The following is a 26,758-nucleotide window of genomic DNA, read 5'->3' on the forward strand; positions in this document are numbered from 1 at the left end:
ATTGAAAAAGGAGTATTTGCTTTTCACAGAGATCTCACCTGAGTGAATGAGAGTCTCCAAATCTGTTTCACTGGCTGTAATAGCAAAAGAGAAGTGCCTTCGTCTCTTCCCAGGTTGGCTCAGCCCACACTGATAACTAATGAAAACACAGAATATCCTATTAAATTCTACAAACGGGGCAAAGTCAGCTGCTCTTTGTGCTTCACTGTTTAAAAAGCAGAGACCGTGTTTTTGATAAAAGGTTTGGATACCTCAAAGCTATGGCGTAACCACGCATTCTTTGGGGGGGGGTCGTGTCCCTCCCAATATTGAGAAAATATGTAAAATGCATGTTCTCCTTTTATGAACCCTGTCAAGGGATCGGTCTCTTGTTATGTCTTATTTATTTTCAACTTATTTCCGTGTGTTACCGTGGTAACGGCTGCGCCGCCGTCTCAGCAGCGGCTCTCCTTATCTTTACGTTGGACTTCTACTTTTGACGGAGCCGCAGCTCAACAGAGCAGATTGTACCAGAACAGGAAATCCAACACAGAATCAACAAAATAAACTTCCGCCCCTTTTCAAAATAAAAGAACTTAAAACAAAAATAACATTAGACTATTAGACTTTTCATTGTTAATGCACATTTTGAGACATTGACACAATAGAAATTAACTTAAAAGTCCTCGGCACATTTTTTGTTAAAGGAAAAGTCTGTACTTTGTTACATCATTAGTTGTCCTTATTAAAATATTTCCATAAACATGCTTTGGGTATTTGGTCGTTTTCCATTGGAAGCTGTCCTATTTGCTACAGAACTACTGGAAGAGCATAACTGTAATTGGTAGGTGTGTTTAAGGTCAGTAAACAGGAAGCAACTAACCAAAACAAAGTGGGGGGGGGGGCAGTCACTGTCTCGGAGAAATTACACTATTCCTTTAGATGTGAACTTAAATGGTCAATGTAGTCCTCTAAACTATGTTCTAAATGTCCAATTCTTCATATATAAATAAAGAATTGTAGATAATGCACTTAACAATTTTGTTTTTCTTGGAACCCCCCAATGTCTAAACCATGGTTACGCCCTTGCCTCAAAGAGTCACCGTATCAGCAAAGAAGCCTTTTTAGATTGAATGTGAATATTCTTATCTCCATATTTGGAGAAAACCTGGACGTTTCCTTAGAATTTTTGCTCTATTCCAAAGCAAGTGATTAGATAAGTTAACTGTTAAGTTAAGTGTTTATTTCTGTCCCATTACAGGATATATATACGTGTTGTTCAGCTCATCAATCAGCTTTTTCTGAAACCTAGAACCTACAGCTGAGAGACGATTAATCAGAGTCTATTTTCCTGGTCCATTTCCATAATGGTCTGCAGCTGCTCTGTGAGGAAAATCTTTCCTTTAACTGGACGCTGTAAAGCTTTTAAAACACAGAAGAAGAAGAAGTGACAGCGGTCAGAAGATATTCCAACCACAGACTCTTTGGTGGTTAGAACAGTTTCACCCACAGAGACAGTCTCCTCGGTACCAAGAAAACCCGAATTTCTGTGAATTCTCCCGTAACTGGAAGGCTCAGAAAGCACAGACAGAAGTTGAGTCATTCTGTTCATCCCTTTGGAAGACTTGTGAGGGACTGGAGAAATCAAAGTTTGACTGAGTGTATGAGAACAAAGCCTCCAGATAAAATCTGCTCACAAACAGATGAGGACAGGAGCAGAAAAAAGACGAAGAGCAGTGATGGAGGCAACAGTGGACCTAAACTTTGCAAACCTATTTTAGATTAAAATATGTTCAAACGCCTCTATGGTTATACTTCCACTGGGTTTTTTTTTATTTTAGCTTCTACACCTGAAGCATCATCCACTTTAAATAAGTACTGATTAGCATTCTGTCTCATTTCTGCCATGTTTCAAGGTCTTAAAGAGTATCACACAGCTCCTGTTTCTCTCCTCCTCTGCCGTCAAACACAGAACCTTGTAAAGGATAACAGTAACACTTGTGTTCAGATCCTAAACAGGCAGGTTGTCAAATCTCCACTTCAGTTATCAGCAGAGGAAATAAGGAGAGAAAGCCTCAAACGGCGCATCGTCTGGAGCTGATGAGTCCTCAGCTGTCAGTCTGGACTCTGGACAGTGAAGGCATGCAGGGGGCAAAGTTCACCTCCAGCAGGGCCGACAGGAGAGGGTTGGATACAGAGAACGACGGGTCGTCTCCTGGGATCCAAACTGATGCTTACAGCCGTCTAAAAAGCATGACTCACAACATTTTTAGAGCTTCAGACTCCACTGCAAAAATAACTGCTGTGAATCCAAACAGTTTTTTACTAAAAGATCCCAATAACACACCCAGAAAAGTCTAAGATCTGTGACTGATGCTGCCTTTAAAGGCATCCTGAGGATCACAGATGCTTTCAGACAGCAGGAACCTCACAACTATCGGAGATTTTCCCTCTTCTGTGGCCAAACGTTAGTAGAACTCCGTTTAAAGGGTCTATTTCAGTTACCAACTCAGGGGGAGCTTTTCAAACATCATCGATGATGCAGCTGTACAGTGATGGGAACCGACCACACAGGAAACCTCCTCTAAAACCCAAAGGAAGGGAGCTGCTGTGAAAGCCAGCGCTTTCTGACCTGCTGACTGGCCGTTTTATTACTTAATCATTTCATAAGTATTTAATACAGCAAACAACTAAAAGGCTCCATCAGTACCTGCATATCCACCACAGCAAACCCCACAAAGTCTGTATCAAAGACTGACTTACTACATTATGTTTGTCCGAACCAGCTGAAGACAGGATTCATGCGCACGCCTTTTCCCACACAAACTGCTACTCATAAAGCAAGAATGTCACGTATGTTTTTCCCGTGTGAACAAATATTCATTTCATACTTTTTCCTGGGAGACTGCTGCGTGTAAGACCAGGAACTGAACTGTGACTCATTCAGTAGCTGAAAGGAGCTGAACTGTGACTCATTCAGGAGCTGAACTGTGACTCATTCAGGAGCTGAACTGTGACTCGTCCAGGAGCTGAAAGGAGCTGAACTGTGACTCATTCAGGAGCTGAACTGTGACTCATTCAGTAGCTGAACTGTGACTCATTCAGGAGCTGAAAGGAGCTGAACTGCGACTCGTTCAGGAGCTGAACTGTGACTCGTCCAGGAGCTGAACTGTGACTCATTCAGTAGCTGAACTGTGACTCATTCAGGAGCTGAACTGTGACTCATTCAGTAGCTGAACTGTGACTCGTCCAGGAGCTGAAAGGAGCTGAACTGCGACTCGTTCAGGAGCTGAACTGTGACTCGTCCAGGAGCTGAACTGTGACTCATTCAGTAGCTGAACTGTGACTCATTCAGGAGCTGAACTGTGACTCATTCAGTAGCTGAACTGTGACTCATTCAGGAGCTGAAAGGAGCTGAACTGCGACTCGTTCAGGAGCTGAACTGTGACTCGTCCAGGAGCTGAACTGTGACTCATTCAGTAGCTGAACTGTGACTCATTCAGGAGCTGAACTGTGACTCATTCAGTAGCTGAACTGTGACTCGTCCAGGAGCTGAAAGGAGCTGAACTGCGACTCGTTCAGGAGCTGAACTGTGACTCGTCCAGGAGCTGAACTGTGACTCATTCAGTAGCTGAACTGTGACTCATTCAGGAGCTGAACTGTGACTCGTCCAGGAGCTGAAAGGAGCTGAACTGTGACTCGCCCAGGAGCTGAACTGCGACTCGTTCAGGAGCTGAAAGGAGCTGAACTGTGACTCGCCCAGGAGCTGAACTGTGACTCGTTCAAGAGCTGAACTGCGACTCGTTCAGGAGCTGAACTGCGACTCGTTCAGGAGCTGAACTGTGACTCGTTCAGGAGCTGAACTGTGACTCGTCCAGGAGCTGAAAGGAGCTGAACTGTGACTCGCCCAGGAGCTGAACTGTGACTCGTTCAAGAGCTGAACTGTGACTCGTTCAAGAGCTGAACTGTGACTCGTTCAAGAGCTGAACTGTGACTCGCTCAAGAGCTGAACTGTGACTCGCTCAAGAGCTGAACTGTGACTCGCTCAAGAGCTGAACTGTGACTCGTTCAAGAGCTGAACTGCGACTTGCTCAGGAGCTGAAAGGAGCTGAACTGTGACTCAATCAGGACCTGAACTGTGACTCAATCAGGACCTGAACTGTGACTCAATCAGAAGCTGAACTGTGACTCAATCAGGAGCTGAACTGTGACTCATTCAGTAGCTGAACTGTGACTCGTTCAGGAGCTGAACTGTGACTCGCCCAGGAACTGAAAGGAGCTGAACTGCGACTCGTTCAGGAGCTGAACTGTGACTCGCCCAGGAGCTGAAAGGAGCTGAACTGCGACTCGTTCAGGAGCTGAACTGTGACTCGCGACTCGTTCAGGAGCTGAACTGCGACTCGTTCAGGAGCTGAACTGCGACTCGTTCAGGAGCTGAAAGGAGCTGAACTGCGACTCGTTCAGGAGCTGAACTGTGACTCGTTCAGGAGCTGAACTGTGACTCGTTCAGGAGCTGAACTGTGACTCGCTCAGGAGCTGAACTGTGACTCGCTCAGTCTGAATAACAATGAGAACTTGAACTAAAGGCCTGTAGATGTGTGCTACCCTGAGCTGTTGGAGTAAATAAATGCCTCCACCTCACTTTGAGGAAATAAGGTAGTTAGCAAACAAATTTACAGACAAAATAATGACTCATTTAAATCAAGGAAAATAATTGTTTGATTAACTGAAAATTAAAAGAATTATCAACAGAACTAAGGCCGTTTTCACACAGGCAGTCGAGCCCTGAAATGTTCTGGAGATGCTCTGAAGCGGTGGCACGTGAAAAGATAAATTAAGCTAAATTCCACCTGGTAAAAGCTCAGGAGTGTGTTTTAAAGACTACAGACTGATTTCCACATCCTGTCCACATGCTGCCTCCTGTGCTCGGCCAGAAGTGCTTATCACATGTATGAATGACACAGGTCTGGAAACCCCTCCCCCTCACTTTTCTAATCACAGATTAGTGGGTCTGTGTGTGACTGTTTCTGTAACTTTCCACCCTGATGACCAGCTGTGTGGAAAAGTTTAAGCTCTACTTTTTCCATTCTCAATGCAACTATTTAAGTCATTTTTCAAAGGTTCTTTATTCCAATCCAATCCAGCTTTATTTATAAAGCAGTAAAAGAGGTTTTTTTAAAAAAAAAAAAAACAGCCCTACATCACAAACATAAAAATAACATAAAATCAATTAAACCTACAAAGATCAACATCTTAGATGGTGCTAAAAGCCAAACGGAAAAGAGAGATTTAAATACAGACCATGACTGAAAGTGGTCCTTCAGAGCAGGTAGAAACACTTCTGAGGAACCGGGTCAGAACAAGGAAATCAGAATAAAGCTTAAGAGCCTTCAATCTGTCTTTGTGAACACTTGTAGATGAGACTGAACGACGTCCTTCCTGTAAAACCAACCTCACAGGATCTGCTACCTGCCATTTGCTTCTCTTTCCTCTTTTTGCTGCTTCGTGTTGCACCAAAAACTGAGTAAAATCTGACAGAAAAAACAGGAAAAACAGGAAAAACGTCATTGCACACAGCTGAAAAACAGCCCGAGTGCAGGTCTTACCGTCAGGAAAACATCCAGAGAGAAATGATCATCCAGTCCAGTTAGAAACAGCTCATGGACCAGAGCAGCACAAATCCTCTGAGAGAGCAGAGTTAACGCTTCTCCTCGCAGCCAAAAGCCTCTCACACTGACACCCAATAACAGCTGATCTGAATACGAAGAGGCCGACAACATGGACAAAAGACTCTGCTGCACGGAGGCGACACCTCCCCAGGCTCAGACACCTCACCCCATATACCCTCCAGGTCCTACATTCATGTTGCCCCGCAGGAGTCCCCACAGCAGCCCCCACCACAGGGGCAGTCATCCCCCACAAAGGCCGCCTTAAAGTCACTGGAAGGAACAGAATCCAACCTGTAAAGATAAACCAGCGTCTCACTGCCGCCAGGTGGGCCCAGAATGTTCCATTTTGATTTCTACACCCGAAGTAAAGAATAAAAGGATTGAGTTTGCTGGGATTCACTACAATAAAGCTGTGCTGAGGTCACACAGCCTTTAGATACCCTTCAGTTTGTCTCAGGTTGCATCAGCAGCAGCACAGAAAGCTGCCAGACATAAAGAGTTCAGCACCAGTGGTCTGCAGCTGGAGAATAAAACCCAGAAATGCAATCCTACAGCTGTGACGCACAATCATCCGGATGAAATAATAAAAGTACCTACAAGGAAACCTTTTTCCTCCACAGCTGACATCCAGAACAGGTCCAATCACAGGTCAAAGTCATTTCCCAAATGCACAATCCATCTGGGCTCGGAGCGCTGGGCTTTATTTCATCCAGTCTGCAACGGGCCGCCACTCTTCTGCAGCATTTCTGATGGACCGGGAGGCAATTTTACATTTCAAACCCCGGCTCACCTGTACATGAAATAACAGGTCAGAGCAGAAACATTTGCTCCAGTTTCAAAGTCACACTGAACTGACAAAAGCTGCAGCAACACCAGAGAAACGCAAGTCTCAGGTAAGTTTAACAAGTGAATGTTGCATATTCAACACCAGTTCTGTCAAATATAGAAGCCTGGTTTAAGAGAAGCATCAGTTAGCCTCTCATTCTTTACAAAAAAGTAGACTTCAGGAGAGGAAATTCGCAATAATTTGCTTCTTAACAAAGATAAAACGCTCTTTAAACTGAGGTAAAGACATTTTGTCTTAAATCATCAGGAAAATGACCAAGAAAGACTTCCAGGGAATGAAAACTTCATAAAAAGAAAGCTTCAGAGGTTCCATTTAGTTGTTTTTAGTTTTATATTTCTGTTCATATCGATTCTGTGAGAACTGCATTTATGGTTCTTCTGAATGAAGCTGAGAGGAACTTCAATATGAACCACTGTCTGAATGATGGAATAAATACATAAATGAGCTAAATGGGGTGATGGATTCATTGATGCTACATACTGAATGTCTGACTGGGATGGATCAGCAGCACAGCTGATGCAGTCACCGGCAGTTTCTACATGGAATTAAGATATTTAAACGAGCTAATAAGTCAGCTAAATGGGTGATTCTCACGAAACTAACTTTTGCAAAAACAAATTTAGGTCAATTTTGCTATTTTTCCTCTTATTAGTATTAAGCAGGGTCTCAATTAACTGGCTCAATTAAAATTAGTGATCAATACACGTTCTTTAATACATTTTCGGAATGTTTTATTGAGTCGTTGACCAAATAAATTCATTACCGTAACACATTTTCAACTGATGATAACTGAATATGTATGAAAGGTAGACCTTTTATTTTTTCCCATGCATGTTCTATTAATAGTTCAGAATAGTCACATAGTGTAAACATTCAGAAATGTTTTTATTGATACAGTAATTTTAGTTATTATGTTCATTACCGTAACAAAATTGCATTTTTTTTTTACACTAAATCTTTCCTGTAGTGTAAATTTCACAAATAATTAAAACATGTCAATTCAGTAATCTGAAAAGACTTGACAAATAGTTCCTGTAGAAAAATAAAGTTTGAAGGTATCACTCATTCCCATCCAAATATTTACATATAAAGCAAGTGTTACGGTAATGAACTCTAACCCTAAGGCATGAATGCCTTCCAATAATTCACAAATTTCCCCCAATTTATTCAATATTCTCTGCAGAAGAGTCTCTCCATTTCTAACTTTACATGAAATCTTTCTGTCAGAAGCAGATATGAGCGAAGGCTCCCTGTTAGGTCAGGTCAGCTGGGCTTTACTGCACTTCCAACAGATCTCACAATGAATCCGAGGGGCCTGAAGGAAAATAAAGCCCTTAAATGTGCAGCCGTGTCCGAATGAAGTCACAAGGAACCTCCACGTAAAGCTTTGCTCAAACAGACAAAGCCAGAAGTGTCCAAAAGGAAGTTCCCATCACCGTGTCCAGGCCAAATGACACCGGAGGTCACACACCTTCCACTTCTCCTTTGAAGGAAGAGCAGGTGAGTCATGAGATTCACTGCCATCACAAACGCAGCCACAAGCCTTTCATACAGCACAGAAACAGGAATGCAGGGAGAAAACACAGCAGGGTCCTCTATAAAAGGCATGAAATCAGAGTTGGACTCCCGTGAGCAGCCTGAAGCTGCAGAGCTCTGCAGCAGCTTCGCTCCACTCTGCTCACCATCACACAGAAAAGTGAAGAGGGGGAGGAAGGTCAGGCTTCATCCCGCTGCTGCTGCTGGGATTCAGACAGCGATGGGTACGCCAGGTCCAGCCAATTAGGTTTGTTGTCTATCATCGGCAGGCAAACATCCTCATTTACACATTTAAGACCAAAAGAGTTCAAACCCAGAGAAAATCCACCCCAAACAGCATTCAAATACCTTCAAGTTTAGGATTTAATCACTACTTTATGCTACTTAAAACTCGGTTAAAAACCGTTCCCATGAACAAAAATATTCTTCTAAACAACAACAAACGCAGCAGGAAAAAACAGCGGGTAGAAAATTCCTGGTTCAGGGCTCAGGGTGGTTCATTTAATGCTAAAAAGCTCCAACAGCAATGGCCCAATAAGCAGTTTCCTTAAAGCTTTTCAGCATAAAGAGGCGGAAACAAAGACAACATGCACAGCTGCTCCCTGCAGCTCGGTTATCAGTGCAGAGGAATTCAATATGAACCTTTATCAGGGTAAAGACCAGCTTCCATTATCAATAGGATGTTCAAACTATGAAAAAGAGCATCGACTCCAACAATAAAAGGAAGCTCAGTAACACTTTGCTTCATTAGGAACAAAAGGGAAGCGATCCTTTGAAAAGCTACAACAAATAAACAGGAATCGCTTTCATTAACTGGTCAGAGGCAAAAGAACTGAAGTACAGCGATGACAGAAGGTGACTGGCTGTTATAATTCAGTAGAAGAAGTAGAAGGTGGCTGGCTGTTGTAATTCAGTAGAAGAAGTAGAAGGTGACTGGCTGTTGTAATTCAGTAGAAGAAGTAGAAGTGACTGCCTGTTGTAATTCAGTAGAAGAAGTAGAAGGTGACTGGCTGTAGTAATTCAGTAGAAGAAGTAGAAGGTGACTGGCTGTTGTAATTCAGTAGAAGAAGTAGAAGTGACTGCCTGTTGTAATTCAGTAGAAGAAGTAGAAGGTGACTGGCTGTTATAATTCAGTAGAAGAAGTAGAGGGTGACTGGCTGTTGTAATTCAGTAGAAGAAGTAGAAGGTGACTGGCTGTTGTAATTCAGTAGAAGAAGTAGAAGAAGGTGACTGGCTGTTATAATTCAGTAGAAGAAGTAGAAGGTGACTGGCTGTTATAATTCAGTAGAAGAAGTAGAAGGTGACTGGCTGTTATAATTCAGTAGAAGAAGTAGAAGGTGACTGGCTGTTGGAATTCAGTAGAAGAAGTAGAAGGTGACTGGCTGTTATAATTCAGTAGAAGAAGTAGAAGGTGACTGGCTGTTGGAATTCAGTAGAAGAAGTAGAAGGTGACTGGCTGTTATAATTCAGTAGAAGAAGTAGAAGAAGTAGAAGGTGACTGGCTGTTGGAATTCAGTAGAAGAAGTAGAAGGTGACTGGCTGTAGTAATTCAGTAGAAGAAGTAGAAGGTGACTGGCTGTTGGAATTCAGTAGAAGAAGTAGGCGTCCACAGTGCAAACTGAGGGAAACGGAGAGCTTTCATCTCTGGGAAAACCTGGGATACGGCACCAGATCCTGGAAAATGCCGGATCGGTCACTGGTTTTATTCTTTCCTGTTTCCTAACCTGATGTGCATCTGGTCTAAACTTTTGGGTTTCTAATTATCACTTTTAACATTCTCACATTCTTTAAATTAAACATCTTCTAAATGAGAAAAGCAGCAACGGAAACTTGAGTGAAGTCATGTTGTCTCATCTAAAGAAAGAAACACTGTGAGACTCCTGTTTGCATTAAAATATCCATTTCACTGGATCCCCAAATGAAGCTGGACTAAAAGAAATGACTGTCATTAGCGCCTTATGCCGGTTTGTTTTTTAGACACATGGCAAACATAAAATGCTTTAATGTCAGTTTCAGGTTTAATAGTTCCAGAGGCATTAAATCCCAGAGAATAAAAGAAAAGCATTTCCACATTTTATTTATATAAAAACACACAAAAAAAAGCTCTTAACACAAGCTCACGATGGAATAAATGACAATGAAACCTCCCGCCGCTCCGTAAATCAGATGCATAAATGTGCCGTAAGAAAACCAGTTTACTCCTCAGTATTGGCAAAAATAAAGCTGACAAACAGCCATACAGGCGCTGAAACACAAACACAGCGAACAGATAACGACCCGAAATCAATCAGAGCGATTATTCACAGGGCTGGGGCCGTCCGTTAGGTTCTGGGAACGCTGCGAGGGGAAAGTGTTTGGGAAGGCTGCAGAGAGGGAAAAGATTAGAGTAAAAAAGCCGCTCGGTTTGCTTCAAACACAATGTGGAACCTGTCTTTATGTATTTAGCAGACGCTTTTATCCAAAGAGACTTACAAATGAAGATATAACAGCTCTATAAAAAGCTTGAGCCTAAATATGTCATAAATTCCGGTTCCTACGCCTAAGCTCACTTGTGCACGATGTAGCTACACAACATACTGTGGGTTATGATGCTAACTTGGTCCTTTAATTCACCAAGAATGAATCTTATTTTCCCTTTTTTCTGCAAGTTTGTTGTCAGGTCGATGGTGGGGCCCCATTTCAGGCTTCACAAAACTTAATGCAGATTCTCTTGCTCTCATCCTGCTGCAAATTAAGTAAATAGCCCAAGTTCATTAAGTCCCAGCTTCCAGAAAAGACTCGTTTGATCGTAGTAGGTTTATTTACTGTACTCCGACTTTAAGGAGACTTTATTAGTGTATTGGGTAACAAGGTGTTAATCTAAATTGATCTAAAAATAAGTCCGTCTTCCTCAAACTCCAGCAGCTAACAGCTAGCGCCCACTGGCTAGGCTGAGCTGAGCAGCTGCTAGCTTTCTGCTAAATTCTCCTTGTAGCTTGTAATTCATTTGGTTCCTTGCTGTGCATGAAAAGTAGCTCTGCAGCCATGTTATTCAAGGCTGAACTCGTCTTCCCATAACATTAAATGGCTAGTAATGCATTTTCCCATAACATTGAACGTCTCTTTCCCATAATAATGAATGGCGAGAACTGCCTTTTCCCATAACATTGAACGTCCCTTTCCCATAACATTGTGTGGTCAGCAAACATAAACAATATAAATAGCAATAGCACCATTTTGTTAGCAGACAACTCTGAGCAGCTTCCTGACAGGTTGTGCCGACTTGTCTCTTTCTTGCAAGAAATAAATGTTTTGTGTGAATCGTCTCCAGCGACTCTGAGCCTAATTTTGAGAGAAATTTTTTTTTTCTAACAGCTTGTAATAAATTATTTCTGGTAAGAATGAGCAGTGCAGACAGTGGTCCAATGTAATGTCACCCGTAGCCACGCCCCTTCTCCCCTGAGAGGAGGCGGCATCCCTGAACGCACCTTCACTTCTGCGTCATCAACACAGAGGATATTAAAAACCTGGTTAAAAATGGAAAATTTGGTGTTTAATGCTAAAAGATTTGGGCTGCATGAACAGGGACGATTTTTCTGTAGATGATCAGCACTTCAATTTGTATTCATAAGCAAATATGCTGGAAAGGATAATTAAAATGTACAAATAACACAAAAAGGCTTCCTGTCTTCCTGTTTATGCAGCTCAAACATGGCTGCAGGCAGCAGTGTGGAAAAACAATGTCGGAATGAGGATGAACACTAATTGCTCACTTTCTCTGGACGGCTTTCTTGGAGGCTCTCATTATTTGGGACATGCGCTCAGAACCAGGCAGGAATACTAAGACAGAAGCTGTTCACTGCTTCAGCTCAGCGTCAGACCGCCTTTAAGATGGCTTCCTTTACCGCTGCCTTGACTTTGGATGATTGAAGAATTCATTTGGACAGTTTGAACCAACATTTTAAAACACAAAAGTAAAAAAAACTTTGTCACTTTGCTGCGATCCAGATTCGTTCATTAAGTTGTTTGCAGGGTCTTTAAACGCATCACCCTGAAACGATTCTCTGAACGTGCAGGGTCTTTAAACGCATCACATTGAAACGATCCTCAGAACGTGCAGGGTCTTTAAACGCATCACGATTCTCAGAACGTGCAGGGTCTTTAAACGCATCACGATTCTCAGAACGTGCAGGGTCTTTAAACGCATCACATTGAAACGATCCTCCGAACGTGCAGGGTCTTTAAACGCATCACGATTCTCAGAACGTGCAGGGTCTTTAAACGCATCACACTGAAACGATCCTCCGAACGTGCAGGGTCTTTAAACGCATCACACTGAAACGATCCTCCGACCGTGCAGGGTCTTTAAACACATCACGATCCTCCGAACGTGCAGGGTCTTTAAACGCATCACGAGTCTCCGACCGTGCAGGGTCTTTAAACGCATCACGAACTCTCCGACCGTGCAGGGTCTTTAAACGCATCACACTGAAACGTTCCTCTGAACGTGCAGGGTCTTTAAACGCATCACACTGAAACGTGCACAGAGATGAAAGCAGGGATCCATTCCACCTCCAGAGTCCGTATTGATTCTATTTTAAGAGGCAGGGGGTGGGAAAAACTCGACTGCACATGCGATACTCGAACACACCGTGCAGACGTGACAGTTCCACCTTCTGGCAACAGTTTCCATTAAAAGAGAAAAGTCAGAGCGGGTGAGTGAGGGCTGCATGTGGAGGTAAATCTGAGAGGCACGGCTGGCTAATGTCTCCTTCTGCTTGGTCAAACACGTTATTTATCTCTCATTGTGTGTGTCTACAGGCCGTAAATAGGTCTGTAATTACCCGCTCTGCCATCAGGTGGGGTTAATGGAGAGGCCATTAGCATGGATAGCATGTGGGTAGATGGAGGCACAGAAGGAAGCTGCATTATTGAGGCGGTGAAAGGAGAAGTTGAGGAACAGGAGGAGGACGCAACCTTGGGCAAAAATCAGCAAATATTAGTCATTAATTCAGCCTTTCATGAATCCGTCCACCCCCCCGCTGCTCCCCGGATCAGGTCAGCAATTAAAACCGGATCACACTTAATTAAACAGGAATATGATCTTTAAAAGAAAAAAAGCAACCCAAGGTTTTTCCATAAGTATAAAAGTCACTGAATGGCCTTTAAAAACACCGGTTCTCCGTACTTTTTCTTCTCAAACTGACTTTAAACTTTATTTATTTTTGCTTATTTCTAATTCCGCTCGTTTCCGTGTAAAATCGAATCTCAGCCCACGTGGCGGCCTCAGCTGGGAGCTTTTATCGGGGATCATACACCGACCGGACCAGAGAAGAAGAGAAGGAGCTGAACCTCGGTGTTTAGTTGTGGTTTGGCAGCATTAACTGTGGATGACTGATGTGGACACACAACATCTGACTGATTCAGACAGTTTGGTTTGTTAGAAAGATCAGTGAGCTCCTGAATGAAATATCTCTGTTTTGCTGCTCTAAACTTTATATTTTGTAGATGCTAACAGTTGTTCTCTGACATCATCTTTATATTTATTAACGTAAAACTCATTTTTTCTTACAGTATATTCGGCGGCTGCCAGTCTACTTTTATTTTAAGCTATAAATGAGGAAATAATAGACTTGACTCAATCATTTTGTGTTCCTGGTTGGTTTCATCCCAGTCTGGCACTGACTGAAAAACATCCACTGCTCAGAGGTGGGCTGCACCCATCACGCCCAGAACCAAATGCACAAGCCAGTGAGGAGGGCATTATGAGCCGGTTACTCCGGGCTCGGCCTTACGAGCCGGTTACTCCGGCCTCGGCGTTACGAGCCGGTTACTCCGGGCTCAGCGGTACGAGCCGGTTACTCCGGCCTCGGCGGTACGAGCCGGTTACTCCGGGCTCGGCCTTACGAGCCGAATAAATGGGTCAGACAACTACCTGAATGCGCTGAGCAACTCTTCTTCCCTGATGGCTCAGAACGTCAGAATTCATCGGGCTCAAATTCTAAGAGCGGCTGGCGGAGTGTGACACATTACTTTCACACACGGTTCGGTCACCAGAGTCTAGACCATAACTGGGTCACTGGGATGTGCCGGAGAAGACCTTTTACTGTAGTCCGACGCCTCCAAGGTGGAAAAAATTCTGTGTCATTGTCTAAGCTGTTGATGAACGCCATCGTGACGTTTTCAGTGATCCAGGTGACAGCGTGGCTATGGCACAGGGTGCACAGCGGCACCCCAGGAAGAGCACCGATCCACCAAAGAAACATAACCGAGATCATTCTCCTTCGCTGCTAAATCCCTGCAGCTCCGGGATCAGTTTCAGCAACAGCTCAGTCAGCCGTGTGCAGGTGAGTCCGGTGAAGCTAAAATGGCTGGATGTGAAAACAGGAAGAGCTCATGTTGATCACTTTCTGTGCATCACAAAGAACACGCACCCTCTGTGCTTTCAGGAGGACTCCAGACCTGATAAATGACCCTTAAACTGCGCTAAGTGCTCATAAAGACAAGATAATCACTCAGACGGGCTCATGTAAACCCCCCCATGTCCACACAGATAAACGTCTGTGATGGAAAACACACAGTGAGGAAAAAACAGCTGCAGCTCAGACTTTGGTGGCCTGTCAGATCGCTCTGACGTGCACTAACAACTCAGGTCAGCTCCAAGAAATAGGACGAGCCCCGACAGATCCAGCTCAAACAGGAAGTCCAGAAAACAAAGAAGGACTCATCATCCCTGCAGGGGAAACACAGCAGCGAGAACCTACTGTTGGCTCCCTCCTCCATCCAGCTGCTGATGGTGTTGACTGGTGCATTAAATAAACACTTAGTTTCATTATAATGTAATAACTATAATTAAATGCCTAAAGTGTTCATTATACGTCTATTTATGCTTCTTTTATGTCCTTTAATTCAATTCAGTCTTATTCAAATGGTACCAAGTCACCACTGAAGTAATCTCAGAGTGTTTGAGATGTGAAGCAGTGGACTGAAGCAATAAAACTACTTTTTAGCCTAAATTTCCTTTATTCTGGAAGTATGAGCTACATTTGTAGATAGTGACGGTCCTGATTGGCTTCTTATGAAAGCTGCCATTTCCCTGGTTCTGCAGGGTTGGTCTTTTTGTGAGATTTGAGCCCAAAATAATGGACCAGACGTGACCTTCAATGGCAGAATTCTTTGCTGAAAAACCTTTTAATGAGATTCAAGAAGGAAAAGTGATTCTGAAATTTAAAAAAAGGCCAAATTACAAAAGTTTCCATTTAAGAGGCTGAATAAAATCTATTATCCACCAGCTGCCTGAGCTGCAGAGCACAGTAAGGCTCCATCAACATCACTATCCTGGAATATTGATTAGGTAAAATATACCTAATCTATATTCCTAATACCTAATGGTTAGATCATTTGAATTTCTAAAGAGCAAACATGGCAACTTTCTTTAGTTCTGGACACATTTAACTGCTGCCTTCCAGCTGCAGAACATGTGGCTGTTGGGGGGCATTTACTGACCTTTTAACAAACCCTTCAGCACCAACAAACACGAAGCTGTTCAGGTGTTCAGGTGCTCTGTAACCAAACTATACACCTTACAACATAAATGCATCCTGGGACACAATGAGGGGCCCAGAGAACACAGTGAGGGAATCACAACTTTCACTGGTTCCGACACAGTAGGACTGAACATTGTTCTTATGCAACAGTAAATTATGTTGTTTTTTCACATTTTAAAACAAATGAACTGATCTTTTTAACTTTGAGCTGCTTCCTTTCCACATGTCTCTGCTCGGCCCGAATGTACTGTGAATATAAAGTTCCACCAGGCAGCCGAGCTCAACTTAAACTGTAGAAACAGGACGTAACGAGCTGGTAGAAACAGGAAGTAACGAGCAGGTAGAAACAGGAAGTAACGAGCAGGTAGAAACAGGACGTAACGAGCTGGCAGAAACAGGAAGTAACGAGCAGGTAGAAACAGGAAGTAACGAGCAGGTAGAAACAGGAAGTAACGAGCTGGCAGAAACAGGAAGTAACGAGCTGGCAAAAACAGGAAGTAACGAGCAGGCAGAAACAGAAAGTAACGACCAGGTAGAAAGAAACAGGAAGTAACGAGCAGGTAGAAACAGGAAGTAACGAGCAGGTAGAAACAGGAAGTAACGAGCAGGTAGAAACAGGAAGTAACGAGCAGGTAGAAACAGGAAGTAACGAGCTGGTAGAAACAGGAAGTAACGAGCAGGTAGAAACAGGAAGTAACGAGCAGGTAGAAACAGGAAGTAACGAGCAGGTAGAAACAGGAAGTAACGTACAGGTAGAAACAGGAAGTAACAAGCTGGGAGAAACAGGAAGTAACGAGCAGGTAGAAACAGAAAGTAACGACCAGGTAGAAAGAAACAGGAAGTAACAAGCAGGTAGAAACAGGAAGTAACGAGCAGGTAGAAACAGGAAGTAACGAGCAGGTAGAAACAGGAAGTAACGAGCAGGTAGAAACAGGAAGTAACGAGCTGGGAGAAACAGGAAGTAACGAGCAGGTAGAAACAGGAAGTAACGAGCTGGTAGAAACAGGAAGTAACGAGCTGGTAGAAACAGGAAGTAACGAGCTGGTAGAAACAGGAAGTAACGAGCTGGTAGAAACAGGAAGTAACGAGCAGGTAGAAACAGGAAGTAACGAGCAGGTAGAAACAGGAAGTAACGAGCTGGTAGAAACAGGAAGTAACGAGTAGGTAGAAACAGGAAGTAATGAGCAGGTTCCTATTTTATACGTAAACAAACAAAAAAGAATCCTGTATAACCTTTGCTCCAAGTTCATTTAGCTATATGCAAAACATCAAACAGATGCACAAACCGGCCTTTAATTCAGTAAATCATACTGGATGCAACAGATTTGAGTCTTTATGCCACACTTCCATCACTTTAAGTGCAGGATGACCCCTCAGGGTTTAAGAGGCTGTTTTCAAACACTGCTAACGTTTGAGGACACTTTAAAAGGATTCCTGAGGTCTTAATAGATTTGGAAAATGTTCTACGGTGAAGAATAAAAGAAGAAGTCAAACAATGAGGAAGTCTTTGGAAATGTCAGATGTGCTGTAGGTTAAATTTTACAGCTTTAAAGGCTTAAAAGCTTTAGCTTGAAACCATCCTCTCCTGTAATCAATAAAATGATGCTGCAGACAAATGGGAGTCAACTGGCAGTTACATAATCTATCTTCTGATAATAATAGCAGACTGTGTGAGTATATCATGTGTGCACATACCCCCACAGTCCAACAGGAGAGCTTCAACCATTTTAATTGTAAAAGAATGAAAAAACAACAACCTGCAAATCAAATCCACATCTATAGAAAATGTCTCAAGGGCAACAGCTTTAAATCAGCTAAAAATACCATTTTTAAAAGTAACCTGCTTTGTGTTGTTCCCAGTTTAATGGGGACATATTTCTGCATGAACTCACATAACAGTGTTCCTTTTAGCAGCTGCAATAAAAAGGATGCGTCACCGTGTTTAACAGCACTGATTGACACCTGCTCTGAGTTGTTGTTGCACAGCTCCACTCTAACATACGGCAGGACCATTTAGATAAATGATGCTTTCAGGAAATGCACATGAAACATTTAAGTACTCTAATTTATCTAAATTAGTTCAGCAGCAAGCTGTATAAAACAGGGCAGTCAAAGTCAGTGTAATAATAATGATGCAACAATCCGATGCAACCCCAGAAAGCGGAGTAATCTCTGCTCCCTCCCGCGGTTCAACCCGCTGCTCTGCATTCTGCTCGGTGCTGCTTTTCCATTCCTGAGTGGTCATCTAGACCTTCACCAGGGTCCTGGGAGTCATTTGGACAACTTGCATCCAAATAAATGACCACAACTCTTTGATCCCTAAAAGGATGCAAAACAGAGGAGTAGGACTGCCCCATGTCCATCCGAGGACTTTCCAACAGTGTTAGAGCCGTAACTGTAATTCTCTTTTATTAAAGGGGAACTCTGGTATTTTTAAACCTTATTTCTGGCATGAAATACGTTCATCTGCTCACCGAGAACAGTTTGGTGAAAGTCGGTGTCCTTCGGAAGATATTTAGATAACTGGAGATCCATATAACGGAGTGAACGGGGCTTAGAGGATGCAGCCTCTAAATAAGGCATTATCTGTCTTTATTTCACCAATACTTTAAGAAGAATGAATGAATGAACGTGTGCTATAGCTCTGTTAGCTCATAGCTGCTGTTATGTGGCTACTTGCAGCTATAGGAGAGCTAACGGAGGTATTTCTACACAGGCACTCTACTGGGACCACTTCATCCACACGCCCCCCTGCAGCACAGCTCATTCACTCCGGTAAGAACGTCCATCTTACTCAAAGTCGTCGTTCACGTTGTCAAAATCTGATAAATATCCTGCCATGTTGCACAAAACTATCAGCAGCAAACTCTGTGTGAAGTTAGCCGACTGTCACAGAGCACGGAGTGAATAAACTGTGCTGCAGGGGGGCGTGTGGATGAAGTGGTCCCAGTAGAGTGCCTGTGTAGAAATCCCTCCGTTAGCTCTCCTATAGCTGCAAGTAGCCACATAACAGCAGCTATGAGCTAACAGAGCTATAGCACACGTTCATTCATTCATTCTTCTTAAAGTATTGGTGAAATAAAGACAGATAATGCCTTATTTAGAGGCTGCATCCTCTAAGCCCCGTTCACTCTGTTATATATAAACATTTGCATAATGCAGTCCATGCGTCAGTCTCACAAAAGCCAAACAAAGACAGAAGAGTTGTCCTCTACGCTGATATTTTCGGACCAATCACAGCAGAGCGGGCCTTTCCAGAAGCTGATCACATCTGAATGTGTTTAACATCAAAGCATCTGGTTCCAGATGAGACAAACGTGGAAATAAATGCCGAGCAAACGTCATCCGAGTGAAACGGCATGAATGGTGTTCATTTTAGGGTTTTTCTTCCTCGTGTTCGATCTGGTCAATAACCCAGAGGCATTTCAGCTGTTTATCATTTGTTTTTCTCTTCTAAAATAAAATCCCTGCCATCCTTCCTCTCCCTTCATCATTAATTACCGCTGCCACCATCTGTCACCACGGTAACAGGTCACAGTGACCATTGTGAAACATAATCACATGTATACAACATAACGGCTCAGATTCTGTGCACAATGAGTCATCCGGTGTGCAAGAATGTGAACAGTTTGGTTTCCAGAGCACTAATGAGCCTGTATGAGCGGGTATGTGGACGCCTCCACCTGAACATCTGTGGTGGGAAAACCCCCAACAGCCTCCACCCTCATTATGTTCGAGCTCATCCCAAAGGTGTTGGGTGGGGTTGAGTCAGGTTACTCCACATATGCTGTGCCATTCATTTTCTGTCATTACAACTAAGGTGACCCACTGCCTTTAACCACCCGGATATTGTATTTATTATAAGGATGAATGAACACCCACCATGTGATGAGGGGATGCTATTAAAATCAAGCTAACATGCATTTAAATGGTAGAAACAGGAAGTAACGAGCTGGTAGAAACAGGAAGTAACGAACAGGTAGAAACAGGAAGTAACGAGCAGGTAGAAACACAATGTAACGAGCAAGTAGAAACAGGAAGTAACGAACAAGTAGAAACAGGAAGTAACGAACAGGTAGAAACAGGAAGTAACGAGCAGGTAGAAACACAATGTAACGAGCAAGTAGAAACAGGAAGTAACGAACAAGTAGAAACAGGAAGTAACGAACAAGTAGAAACAGGAAGTAACGAACAGGTAGAAACAGGAAGTAACGAACAGGTAGAAACAGGAAGTAACGAGCAGGTTCCTATTTTATACGTAAACAAACAAAAAAGAATCCTGTATAACCTTTGCTCCAAGTTCATTTAGCGATATGAAAAACATCAAACAGATGCACAAACCGGCCTTTAATTCAGTAATTCATACTGGATGCAACAGGTTTGAGTCTTTATGCCACACTTCCATCACTTTAAGTGCAGGACGACCCCTCAGGGGTTACTCCACATATGTGTCATTCATTTTCTGTCATTACAACTAAGGTGACCCACTGCCTTTAACCACCCGGATATTGTATTTATCATAAGGATGAATGAACAGCCACCATGTGATGAGGGGATGCTATTAGCATCAAGCTAACACGCATTTAAATCGGACCTTATCAGAGCACAATGACCTCTTCTTCATATGCAAAATAGGTTACTTCCATCATTTTTAGCCAATCTCTTATCATAACCACCTGATGGTCCACGGCAACGGCAGCAAGAAGTGGGACAAACCATGTTTTACACAGCGTCACTTCTGCTTCAAGTACAATTCTGACGTTCAGAAATGGGTCAAATTAGCAGCCGAATGTGAGGGAGCCTTGATTGCAGATCGGGTGGAAACTGATGAGAGTTAACAGCATGTCCCTCTGCAGAGACTGAGCTCAACCCGTCACAATGATTCATCCGAATAGTGGAAAAGTGTTTTATAAGCTCCTCTAATTTTTGGAACTCGTATTCTTTCAATCAATACTTGAAGAAGTGACAAAATGGGAATTTTTGCTTGAATGGTTTCATCTCAGTTGTGTCGTCTCACCATCCGTGACTAACGTGCACTCTGCAAGAAGTGCATCACTTTCCTCAAATTCTCTCACTGATAATGCAGAGTTTTAGGCTCTTAGCAAAGGAGCCTTTTCTAACTCCAAGTGAGGTTATCTAACGCGATAATGTTTCATTAGAGGAACAATTCCTGCAGACGTGTGAAGTGGAAACGGCAACCTGTGTCAGTCCTGAAGTGTTACGCATCGGGATGGAATAAATAAAAATCATCATAAACATAACATCAAATAACATGTTAACACAGCAGAAGTCTTTACTGCTTCCACAGGAACTCAGAGCAGTCAGTGTGAGCAGCTCTGTTAAAGCAGAAGTTTGCTGCTCTGCAGCATTCAGGTTAAGTTGGGCGATATGATGATATTAAATCGTGAAGGATTGAAACGTGAAGACGCTCCGTAACGATCTGTCAAACTGCAGAGATCGTGGGATCGTCTCGGGCACATTCTATAAACTGCAGTTCTATGCTGATGCACCGACGCACCAGACGTGCTACGTCATCAACCCGACCGACCAATCACAGCGAACTACGGGCAGTGACGCGCTTTCTTACCCGCCTCCTTGTTTGTGTGTAGCTGCATAGAGAGCCGTGGCTGAAAGCCAAACGGAGGAGCTGGTCGCTAAAAATAATTCCACCTCCATTATATGGAATTGGTTTGGATTTTCCACAAGTGATCAAGCGCAAACAAATGTAATTTGCAAAGTTTGCACAGAAACGGTTCACATGTCGGGTGTCAACATGACAAACCTGTTCAATCACTTGAAGAAGAAGCATCCAAACAGTATGCTGAGAGCCAAACAGCGAGGGGCCCGGCGGCACCGCAGGGGAGGCAGCAGCTAGCATTAGCAGCGGCTAGCGTTAGCGGCGGCTAGCTAAGACCAAAACCAAAATGTCGCCCACCCCTAATTCAGGTGTGTGTTAACATGATGCCAAGGAGGAAAGACATCAGCAATGATCTCAGAGAAGCAGCTGTTGCTGCCCATCAGTCTGGGAAGGGTTATAAGGCCATTTCCAAACTATCTGGAGTCCATCATTCTACAGAGAGAAAGATTATTCACAAGTGGAAAACATTCAGGACAGCTGTCAATCTTCCCAGGAGTGGACGTCCCAGCAAGTTCACCCCAAGGTGAAGAAGCCCAGAGCTACATCTCAGACTCTACAGGCCTCAGTTAGCATGTTAAAGGTTAAAGGTCACCCCAAGGTGAAAAAGCCCAGAGCTACATCTCAGACTCTACAGGCCTCAGTTAGCATGTTAAAGGTTAAAGGTCACCCCAGGGTGAAAAAGCCCAGAGCTACATCTCAGACTCTACAGGCCTCAGTTAGCATGTTAAAGGTTAAAGGTCACCCCAAGGTGAAAAAGCCCAGAGCTACATCTCAGACTCTACAGGCCTCAGTTAGCATGTTAAAGGTTAAAGGTCACCCCAGGGTGAAAAAGCCCAGAGCTACATCTCAGACTCTACAGGCCTCAGTTAGCATGTTAAAGGTTAAAGGTCACCCCAGGGTGAAAAAGCCCAGAGCTACATCTCAGACTCTACAGGCCTCAGTTAGCATGTTAAAGGTTAAAGGTCACCCCAGGGTGAAAAAGCCCAGAGCTACATCTCAGACTCTACAGGCCTCAGTTAGCATGTTAAAGGTTAAAGGTCATGACAGCACAGTTAGAAAAAGACTGAACAAGGATGGCTTGTTTGGAAGGGCTGCAGGAGAAAGCCTCTTCTCTCTAAAAAGAACATGGCAGCATTTAGATGTGAGGCTTCTTTTTTAAAAACCCTTCAAATAGACCAGGATTTACAGACCATTTAAAGCAGTCCACTAAAACCATTTAATCATCTGTCCCTGAGGAAGTAGCAACATGAGAGGTTTAACCTTCTGTGCATGTGCATCACTTCAGGGTTGAAAGGTGAAAGCACACATGTGTTGCTTCAGCTCAAAGATTCAGTCAAAAAACACCAAAAAGCTATTTGTTTGCATCCCTGGTAAGAGCTACGTCTTTTTATTATTCTATTAACATCAAAACCTCAACATTTAGAGGTTCAGAAAAGGCAGAAATTTCATGATCAGCTGGAAAATAATGACTCATCTTTATTTCTAATGTTTGGAGAGTTTTTCCACTTCATGTCCTGCTCAGAAATCACATCTCAATCAAATAAAAGTTTGTATTTTCTGATTTTAAGGCACATAAAGCTATGGGATGTGATGGATAACCATTTAAAAAGAAATGTGAAGCAGCAGTCCAGATAATTCAGCTTTCAGCTCCAAAATGAATCAACTCCAAAAAGCCTTGATCTGTCATTCCTCATAATGCAACTCGCTGTTAAATCTTTGCCCGGAAGACAAAGAAAGCTTCTTAAAACTCCTCAGCTGCAGTTTCTAACAGACTCTCTGCAGTTGTTGAACCGAAGTCTCTCAGCCGAGCTGCTTTACTGAGTCCTTTAAGCCCCACGTGTTGGAGCCGTTTAAACAGACTGGAAATCATCTCCCCGTCGCACATGAAGTCGTCTCAATATGCGAAATCACGGCCGGCACCAGCCGGGGGCTGGCGTGCATCGCTGCCCCCCCTCCACTCACCTCACTAACCACAGCATTAGTGCCGGGGCTGAGGTGTGAAACGGTTCCACAGCAGCTGGGGCCGAACTCTGGGGACTCATCGGGAGTTTCAGGGGCACACTCCAAGGATCTGAGCAAATGTAAATGATGTTTTTCATTTCCTGAATCAGATTTCACACTTCTTGGACGGGTTAAGGAAGGAGTCAGCCACTCTGCTTAGTGGGGGGGGCCGGCGCTGGCTCCACGGAGCCGGATCCATCAGAGCGTTATACCAGAGCGAGGGACACAGAGGGAGGCAAACAATCAGCCCAGCGAGCTGCTCTGAGAGCTCAGAGAGCGGCGGTGCAGCTCATCTGCAGAAAGGAAAACTTTCAGGTGGTCTGGGGGGGGGGGGGGCATTAAAGGAGAAACAGCTGCTGCATCAGGAGAGGTGGACAGTGGATGGTGTTCATGTCAGTTTGCATCTTCTGCTGAACAGCAGGCAAAGATCAATCCGCCCATTTTGCACACCTGCTTCATGCCATTCAGGCCTGTCGGGGGGGCTGGAGCCCCCCCCAGCCGCCCCCTTCAGATCAAGATGGCTTCAGAATCTTGGACTTCTATTCTGTGGCTGGAAAAGGTAAACCGGCCCTGGAGGGCCCAGTTTCAGCAGCAGATTCAGGCTCCAAACGGTGGATCGAATGTGGTCGTGACCTTTGAACTTTGGCGTAACTGCAGTATGAGGCCTGTTAAGGCTCGTGTGCTTCCATAGAAGAGCTGAATCCTGTCTTCAGGGGTTAAATCTCATCTGGGAATGAATGCTGAGGGGGGGTCTGAATTCATATTAGCAGAAGAAAACAGATTTAGCGGCTCGTTTTAGTTTTATGACACGTTTCCTGTTTGGCTCCATCTTTAGGTTACAGCAACAATCAGCTGTTTCAGCTGGAGCCAGAGGAGACCAAATAAGAGCAAAAAAGAAGGTTTTTTCCTGCAGTGCCCCCTAGTGGCCAAAAGTAATATGAAATACTGAAACTTATACAGTAGAGTAAAGACATGTTGGATTTAACCTCAAATGCTCCAAAGATGTTCCTGTTCAGATTCTGAGTTAAAAAGCAAACAAGCACAAATAAACCAGTTGATGAGGAATATTTCTGTTCCCAGAGCAGCAGAGACCCGGTTCCACACGGCGAGGACGACCTCAGCCGCTGAAAGTGTTTTGCCTTTAATTCCCAGGTGGATTTTACGCGTAAACTGCTGTCCTGCTGCTGCTGTCCTGCTGCTGTCCTGCTGCAGCTTGGGATGTCCTGCTGCTGTCCTGCTGCTGCTGTCCTGCTGCTGCTGTCCTGCTGCAGCTGTCCTGCTGCAGCTTGGGATGTCCTGCTGCTGTCCTGCTGCTGCTGTCCTGCTGCTGCTGTCCTGCTGCAGCTTGGGATGTCCTGCTGCTGTTCTTCTGCTGTTCTTCTGCTGTCCTGCTGCTGCTGTCCTGCTGCAGCTTGGGATGTCCTGCTGCTGTTCTTCTGCTGTTCTTCTGCTGTTGTCCTGCTGCTGCTGTCCTGCTGCTGCTGTCCTGCTGCTGCTGTCCTGCTGCTGCTGTCTTGCTGCTGTCCTGCTGCTGTTGTCCTGCTGCTGCTGTCCTGCTGCTGCTGTCCTGCTGCTGCTGTCCTGCTGCTGCTGTCTTGCTGCTGCTGTCCTGCTGCTGCTGTCCTGCTGCTGTCCTGCTGCTGCTGTCCTGCTGCTGCTGTCCTGCTGCTGCTGTCCTGCTGCAGCTGTCCTGCTGCAGCTGTCCTGCTGCTGCTGTCCTGCTGCTGCTGTCCTGCTGCAGCTGTCCTGCTGCAGCTTGGGATGTCCTGCTGCTGTCCTGCTGCTGCTGTCCTGCTGCAGCTTGGGATGTCCTGCTGCTGTTCTTCTGCTGTTCTTCTGCTGTCCTGCTGCTGCTGTCCTGCTGCAGCTTGGGATGTCCTGCTGCTGTTCTTCTGCTGTTCTTCTGCTGTTGTCCTGCTGCTGCTGTCCTGCTGCTGCTGTCCTGCTGCTGCTGTCCTGCTGCTGCTGTCCTGCTGCTGCTGTCTTGCTGCTGCTGTCCTGCTGCTGTCCTGCTGCTGCTGTCCTGCTGCTGCTGTCCTGCTGCAGCTGTCCTGCTGCTGCTGTCCTGCTGCTGCTGTCCTGCTGCTGTCCTGCTGCTGTTGTCCTGCTGCTGCTGTCCTGCTGCTGCTGTCCTGCTGCTGTTGTCCTGCTGCTGTCCTGCTGCTGTTGTCCTGCTGCTGTCCTGCTGCTGTTGTCCTGCTGCTGTCCTGCTGCTGTCCTGCTGCTGCTGTCCTGCTGCTGCTGTCCTGCTGCTGCTGTCCTGCTGCTGTTGTCCTGCTGCTGTCCTGCTGCTGTTGTCCTGCTGCTGCTGTCCTGCTGCAGCTGTCCTGCTGCTGCTGTCCTGCTGCTGCTGTCCTGCTGCTGTCCTGCTGCTGCTGTCCTGCTGCTGCTGTCCTGCTGCTGTTGTCCTGCTGTTGTCCTGTTGCTGTCCTGCTGCTGCTGTCCTGCTGCTGCTTATGAGGCTGACTTTACAACACGAGGAGGAACACAATGTGGAGCAGAGCACAGTACATGCTGGATGGCTGTTTTCAGGAGTTCTGATCGAACCGAACAGAACTGGGTCATCTCTGATTCACACATGTTCATCAGTGAATTATCTCAGACATTTAAAAACTGACCTGGAATAACATGGAATGAGATGGTTCCTATATATAAATATATATATTTACAGGGTAGATTCAAAGTTAAAGCATGAGCATGTGTGTGTGTGTGCGTGCGTGGGGCTGTGGGGATAAGAATGAAGCTCAATTAGACCTTATCCAACAAACAGGTCACATGGACCTCATACACACGCGCACACGTGCACTTCTGGTCGCACAGACATAATCCATCATAACCAGAATGTCCAACTCGCATCACTCCCGCTGAAGTGATGAGAGATTAAAACTGTTTCAGGCTTCTCTGCCAGCTGCAGAGGCACAAAGTGCAGAAAATCCTCACCTGAATCTGTAGTTCTTCTTCTTGGGTTCCGAATCACTCCAAATCCTAATCCAGGTGCTCTGTAAACCATTCAAAAATCCACTTAGAATCACAGGAAAAGCTGTGCGGGAGGAGGCGGCGGCATCGTCTCTAATCCAGAAGGTGCGAGGCTGTGTGCGGGGAGGGACGCGGTCCTCGTGCACACACGAACACACGCGGAGAGAGAGCAAAGCCAGGTGAATGCTGCAGAGCTCCAGAGAAAGAGGCTGAGCGCCTGCACACCTCAGCCCAGGACGGTCCACCCTGGCCGGGTTGGAGGAGCGCGGAGGCTGCGGCTGTTTGATCCAGTCTCCGCCGGTCTGCCGTTCAGTCGCGAGCCGGTCGGTGTCAGAACACCCAACTGTGTCCGCTCTGCTCCGGCTGGAAATGAGGCAGTCTGCAGCAGCACCACCCCCTGACGGCGCAGGCCCCGCCCCTCCGCACAGACCCAGCCAATAGCAGCGGCCGGCCGGCCCCATCACCTGCCCCCTGCCTCTCTCTTCCTCTCTCTTCCTCTTCCTCTCTCTTCCTCACTCTGAGGACAGTTTGGCAACGCAAAGCCTGGGCTTCACACCAGGAGCCAATCACGCACATTGAAGCTGTA

At 44.8% G+C, this 26,758-nt stretch overlaps 1 protein-coding gene across 1 annotated transcript in view; it reads right to left on the reverse strand.

The window, feature by feature from the left end:
- Positions 1 to 26,525, reverse strand: part of large2 (LARGE xylosyl- and glucuronyltransferase 2) — a 130,075-nt gene extending 103,550 nt beyond the window's left edge. Inside the window, exon 1 of the mRNA XM_072379833.1 lies at positions 26,137 to 26,525. The gene's annotated coding sequence lies outside the window, so the exon portion shown is untranslated. The remainder of the gene's footprint in view (positions 1 to 26,136) is intronic.
- Between the last annotated feature and the right edge of the window lie 233 nt (positions 26,526 to 26,758).

Source organism: Leuresthes tenuis, unplaced genomic scaffold (genome assembly GCF_036924035.1).
Source record: "Leuresthes tenuis unplaced genomic scaffold, fLeuTen1.0.hap1 SCAF_2, whole genome shotgun sequence".
Lineage (NCBI taxonomy): Eukaryota > Metazoa > Chordata > Actinopteri > Atheriniformes > Atherinopsidae > Leuresthes > Leuresthes tenuis.